Raw genomic sequence first — 6,614 nt, forward strand, 5'->3', positions numbered from 1 at the left:
GCGTTGTGTTTTCTTAATTTTAACTTCAAAAATGGTATATTCTTATTTGCCTCTTTTGATGGGCCTGCTATCCCAGTGCTTGTATTCTGAGTTGGAAAGAGCGGAGTAAAGATGTCAGACAGGGGGAATGTTGCATTCTGTTCTATTACCTCCGTGCAGTTCCCCAGCGTCAGAATATCTGCCATATATTTGTTATATAATGTTCCTGCAGGTGGGGCCATAGTTGTCCCTGCACCAGCAGTACTTTTCTTTAAATTCTGCAAAACAGCTATTAGTTCTATTTTTACTATTGTTATGTAAATGGCATAACAGGATGCTGCAAAAGGCAGTTGGACTTGAACCAGGGGCAAACTTTGGTCCACCGAAGCTGGGAATTGCAAACATATCCAGCAATTTCCCCTTGGTAATATCTTATTTGTATGATGCAACAAAGTTACAAAGGAATTGTGGTGCATATCTTCTCTGTGGGCTATTTCTTCAGGTGACAAAGTGTATGCAGGTATTGTAGCAGGTGTTGTTGGTGTTGGGATCAACTGTTCCATGGGATAGAACACATCCAATGGATATACAGTAATTAATGCTAGCAATAACAGACAGAATATCACCCCAGGTATGCACATTTTAGACTTATACAATTTTTTCTTCATTTTTAGAGCTGTATTTTCCCTATCCATACCTATCTAATCTTATACTTTCTTTAATTGGATGTAGTGCTATTGATGACACTATGTTGTGAATTATCACTATGAATCTTTACTATAATATAAGCTAAACACACAAAAAGCATGAACACATATAAGGTGAGGCTGTAGTATAGAATATATTGCGAACAGCTATTCGTTAATATTTCAGATGGTCTCTGAGAATTTCTTGGTACTTCTCGCCTCCCAAAGATATGCATGTAATTCTTGTAATGCACGACCCTTTGGTCACGTTTTTCAACCTTTAGTGCAACCTTACTTAATTTTTACAATATTGTCCACTGTACCTCACCCTAAAGGTAGCTTTTTAAAGCAGGTTGTCCTGCCAACCTGTGAAAAGTTATTTGCTGGTTGCTGCAGCAGCACAGGTGCTCGCAGTGACAGGAGGACTCGCAAATACCTCCCGGATCAGTTCATCTACTAATTGCTGCAGTGGCACGGGCACTATGCAGTTACAGGAGGACTCGCAAATACCTCCTGGATCAGTTCATCTACTAATTGCTGCAGTGGCACGGGCACTATGCAGTTACAGGAGGACTCGCAAATACCTCCTGGATCAGTTCATCTACTCAACGTTGTACTGGCCCACTTTTTACTAAGAACTCCCTGATGAAGTGTGCTAAACTTTTCTTGTTCTGCAACTGAGCTATTACTCCTGGTGGTAGTGTGCAATATACCCTAGTTGAATTTTCTTAGTCAGAAAGTACTCTACTCAAGGCTTCTTGTAATGCTATACTATTTAAATCTCGCATTAGTTAGTATTCTAGCTGATCAAATACTTCCTCAAGGTAAATGAGTGCGTCTTCGTTGTCTTCTTCACTGCTATTCTCAAAGTCAAAAATTGTTGTCAAAATATCTGTTAGGATAATATCTAATAGTAGTACTTCATCTATTTCCTGCAGAAGATCAGTTACCAGAATTACTGACATTTCATCTCCTTCTTTGTAGACCTCAAATTGTACCTTTTTTCCTCTTTGATCAGTTCTGGTGTTGGCATGTGCTGCTGACCTGGGTCTTGGCTGGATGCAGTCTCAGGAGGTGCCCTCTTTATATGGCTGGCATGTATCCAAGATTTGTTGTTGGTGCACTTCACTGCTGTCTTTGTGGCGAGCAGGACTTGCTGCGGACCCTTCCAGCGAGCTTGGAGACAGTTGGACCTCTGGAATGCTTTGATGAGTACCCAGTCACCGGGCTTGAACTTGTGCCCCTCGACCTGCAGTGGCTCTGGAAGGGCCCCCTTCATGTGCTGGTTGATAGAAGCAAGAGTGCGTGTAAGTGACATGCAGTAATCATTCAACAATTCATTCATCATCATAGGCAGAGCATTTTTGTCCGGAACTCCCCAAGCTACCATTGGCAACCCAGTGACGATTTCCTGTGCACTGAGTTTGGTCTTGGCATCTGGTGTGCTCCTCATGCTCATTAGGGCAATAGGTAAGGCATCCATCCAGGTCAATTATGTGTCAGCACATATTTTTGCTATCTTGCCCTTGAGCACGCCATTTTTTCTTTCTACTGCACCAGCGGCCTCTGGATGATAGGCGCAGTGTAGCTTCTGCTGTATTCCCAAGGCTTTGCATGTCAATCTTATTATTTAATTACAGAAGTGACTGCCATTGTCTGAAAATATTGTTTTTGGGACTCCAAAACGTGGGATCAACTCCTTTATCAGGCACTTGGCTGTTGAGATGGCATCATTGTGTTTTACCGGGTATGCCTCTATCCATTTTGAATACATGCACACCACCACCAGGATATACCTGTACCTATTTGTAGGGGGCATCTCCACATAGTCTATTTGCAGGGCTTCGAATGGCATTGTTGGTTTTTGAAAGTGGCCTTTGGGTACTGGAGCAGTCTTACCCACATTGTACTGTGCACATACCATACATGTTTGACATATCTCTTGTGCTATTTTTCTTATGTTCTTGTTCACCCAGAATTTGTCCATACAGTTTATTATGGCATCCCTGCATATGTGTGCCGGGCCATGCATGGCCAAACACATGGAGTAGACCATCCTGTCTGGTAACATATATTTCTCCTTGGTGTCATTCATCCAACATCCTTGAACAAATGACCCGTCCTTTGACCAACCCATCTGTTCTTCTGCTGTTGCTCCTTGTTGCATTAGTCTTATACCTTCAGTTGTTAGATCTAGTGACTTCACTTCATCAGGTAATTCTTGGGCCGTTAGTACTAGTGCTGAATTATTTCTTGCTGTCTGTTTTGCTGTTCTGTCAGCAAATGCATTTCCCTGGCCTACCTTGTCTGTAACCTTCTTGTGAGCACTGCATTTAACTATGGCCAATTTCTTTGGAAGTGCCAGGGAGTTAAGTAATTTGGTGATAAGCCCTCCGTGCTGTATCTTTGTGCCTTGTGAGGTAATAAAACCTCTTTCCTTCCAGAGTCTTCCAAAGGAATGTGCCACATTAAAGGCATATTGGCTGTCTGTATATATGTTAACACACCTCCCTTCAGATAATTCACAAGCTCGTGTGAGTGCCACAAGTTCTGCTGCTTGTGCAGACAACTCAGGTATCTTACAGGACTCAACTACAGTTTTATTTGTTACAACTGCATAGGCTGCTGATGTATTTCCATCCTCTGTTCTAAAGCAGGAACCATCCACCCACAATTCTCCTTCAGCATCTGCATAGGGTGTATCAGTCATATCTATTCTCCCTTTTGTTTGCTCCTCAGTTAACAAAATACAATCATGGTCTGAGTCCACTAGATCATCAGTGGGAATAGGTAACAGAGTGGCAGGGTTAAGCACATTACACTTGTGAAGTGTTACATGTGCTGCAAATAAACAGATCTCATACTGCGTGAGCCTGGCATTTGTGAGGTGCTGCGTACGTGTCTTATTCAGTATCAGCTCTACGGCATGTGGAACATAGACATCAACTTCATGTCCCATTATTATGCTTTCTGCACGTTGTAGTGATAAGGCAGTTGCTGCAACAGAACGTATACAGGAAGGTAAAGCCTTGGCTACAGTATCCAAGGTGGCAGAGAAATATGCGCATGGTCTTTTGTGGTCACCAAACTGCTGGCATAGAACCCCAAGAGCACTCCCGTCAGACTCATGAACATAGAGTTGGAAAGACTTAGAATAGTCTGGTAGGCCTAAAGCAGGAGCAGAGCAGAGAGCTTGCCGAATGGCAAGGAAGCTTTGTTCATGTTCTGGCAACCACTGAAGGGGTTCGGCCGTGTCCTTGTGGGTCAGGGCCAATAAAGGTTTCGAAATCAAGGAAAAGTTAGCAATCCAATGTCGACAATAACTGGCCATACCTAAAAAGGCTCGCACCTGTTTTTGGGTGCGTGGCACTGGTGTCTGTAGAATCAATTTAATGCGCTTATCATCCAATCTTCTCTGCCCTTTCGACATGATGTGTCCTAGGTAGGATACTTCCTGTTGAACAAATTGTATCTTTTCTGGTGAAACTTTGTGACCACGTTCAGCTAAGAAATTTAACAAATTAATGGTGTCAGTTGTACATTGTGTCTCAGAGATGCTACCAAGCAGCAGGTCATCTATATATTGTATTAGCACAGAATTAGGTGATAAATTGAATGTGTCTAGTTCTCTTTTCAAGGCCTGGTTGTAAATGCTCGGGCTCTCTGTGAACCCTTGAGGGATTCTACAGAAACAGAAGGTTCTCCCGCTTACAGAGAATGAAAAGAGGTACATGCTACCCTCATCTACTGGAATTGAGAAGAAGGCATTTTTTAAATCCACTACAGAAAAATATGCAATTTCTGGTGATAATGTTGACAATATTGATACTACATTTGGGACCACCGGGAACTGTGGCACCACAATTTTATTAATTTCTCTGAGATCAACTATGAATCTGTAACTTTTTTCATTAGTATTTCCATCGCTTTTTTTTAAGACCGGAAGAATAGGGCTGTTACAAGGACTGCCTGATATTTCTTTAACAATCCCTTCTTTTAGTAAGTCAGCTACTATATCCTGCAATCCCTTTAGACCCTCTGGAGCTATTTTGTACTGTGGTATTCTTGGTAATTTCACATTCTGTTTGAATGTAATTGTTACAGGTGTGATGTTCATTTTCCCTGTGTCATTTTTGTGTTTTGCCCATATCCTTGAATCTAACTGATCCATTATTTGTGCTGTAATGTTTTGTATTCCTATTGATAGGAAACAGCTGCGCATTTCCTCTGTCATTGGTCCATCTACTTCCAAGAAAACTCCGTCTGCAGTGCACTTAATTGTGGCATTCATCTTTTTTAGCAAGTCCAATCCCAACAAATTAAATGCACATTTGTCTGATATAAGGAATGGATGCGTGTCCTGAATTGGGCCTATACAGTATTTCAAGGGTGCTGAAATTGGGCTTGTTACAAGTATGTTGGTGAATCCCACTGACTTATTTATTTTTCCCGAGAGAGGAACATCTGGAAACTTTTTCTTTGTTGAGGAGGAATTGGTGGCCCCTGAATCTATTAGTAATTCCACAGGTGTACCATCAATCTTACCCCTCACATATGGTCCAGTGGGATCTACAGGGATTACCATCCTCTGTATTAACTCTCTCGGGCCTCCCTATGGTGCATAATAGTCCCATTCCCCTTGGGGCCCTTCCTGATATATTCCATCATAAGGGTGATGCACCTGCATTTTTGGTATTTGTTCATTATCAAAGAAATTTGTGTTGGGGGGATACCCTGTTGGGCCAGGTTGTGAGTCACGTCCTTGCTGTTGATATCCAGCTCTTCCCATGCTCCTTCCCCAGCCTCTTGATCTCCCCATTCCACCCCCTCTTTGTGACTGTTTGACAGGGTGTGGGCATTGAGCTCTCCAGTGATCATGTTCCCCACAATTAAAGCATCCCTGTGTGTGTGTTTGTTCATTTGTGGTAGTATGCTCTGTAGGGGGAGCCGAAAATGACCTTTGTGGGCCTCCACGGCCTCTTCCTCTCCCCCTGCTTCTTTGTCCTCTGCCGCTATACTCGTTTGCTTGCTGAATCAAAACCTTTGTTTTTAACTCCTTTATTTTGTTATTTTTACTTTCCAAATCCTTTTTCCCTAGCATTTCGTAATACTGTGCTAATTGTAAAATTTCTGTCAGAGGTTTGCATGACCAAGTAGGGTTGTACTCTAGAATCCCTTTTTTAATTGAAGGTTTTAAATTATTTACAAAACAGGAGACAAGTGCACTTTGTGTTGCTTCTTTTTCAGTATCTAAACCACTTGAAGCTGTGAAGACTTTCTGTATTCTAGCGAAAAACCCAGATACTGTTTCTTCAGTATCTTGAATGCATGCATTTAATTTTGACCAGTCTATTTGTTTTCTGGGTACCAGTGTATTCACTTTAGCCATTATTTTTGCTGGTAAGTCTCTAATATCATCCGATATATCCTCTCCTTGTTTCCTTCTTTCTGAAGTTATATCTTCCCATTTCATTTTTAAAAATTCATCATCCTCTCTCCTTATTTTTCCCCAAATGTCTGGTGGCAATATTATAGAAAACATTTGTTCTATGTCATCCAGTGTGAGAGTGCCAACTCTTAGTATTATTTCTGTCTGTCTATACCATTCTTCTCTGTCTTGTCTAATATCTGGAAATGAAGTGCAAATCTATGTAACTCAACGTTAGACCAAGGTGTGTGCACCTTAATAGTAGTGTGTCCTGGCTGACTTCCTGGTACTTCTCTCAAAGGCAAGGTGTGAGTAGGAGAAAGAGTACTAGCTTCCTCCTCCTTACTTTTTTTTAACTTTTGTACATTTTTTTTCTAATATCAGTAGTGTATCTATCCATTCAGCTAATATCTGGACAGCATCTAATATTTCTGTGCTTGTTGCCCCTACATCGTCTATTACTGCTGATATTGTGCTGTTATGAACACAGGACAACCTGTCAGGTTGGGGGTAGCTGTCTT

Source organism: Lissotriton vulgaris, chromosome 5 (genome assembly GCF_964263255.1).
Source record: "Lissotriton vulgaris chromosome 5, aLisVul1.2, whole genome shotgun sequence".
Lineage (NCBI taxonomy): Eukaryota > Metazoa > Chordata > Amphibia > Caudata > Salamandridae > Lissotriton > Lissotriton vulgaris.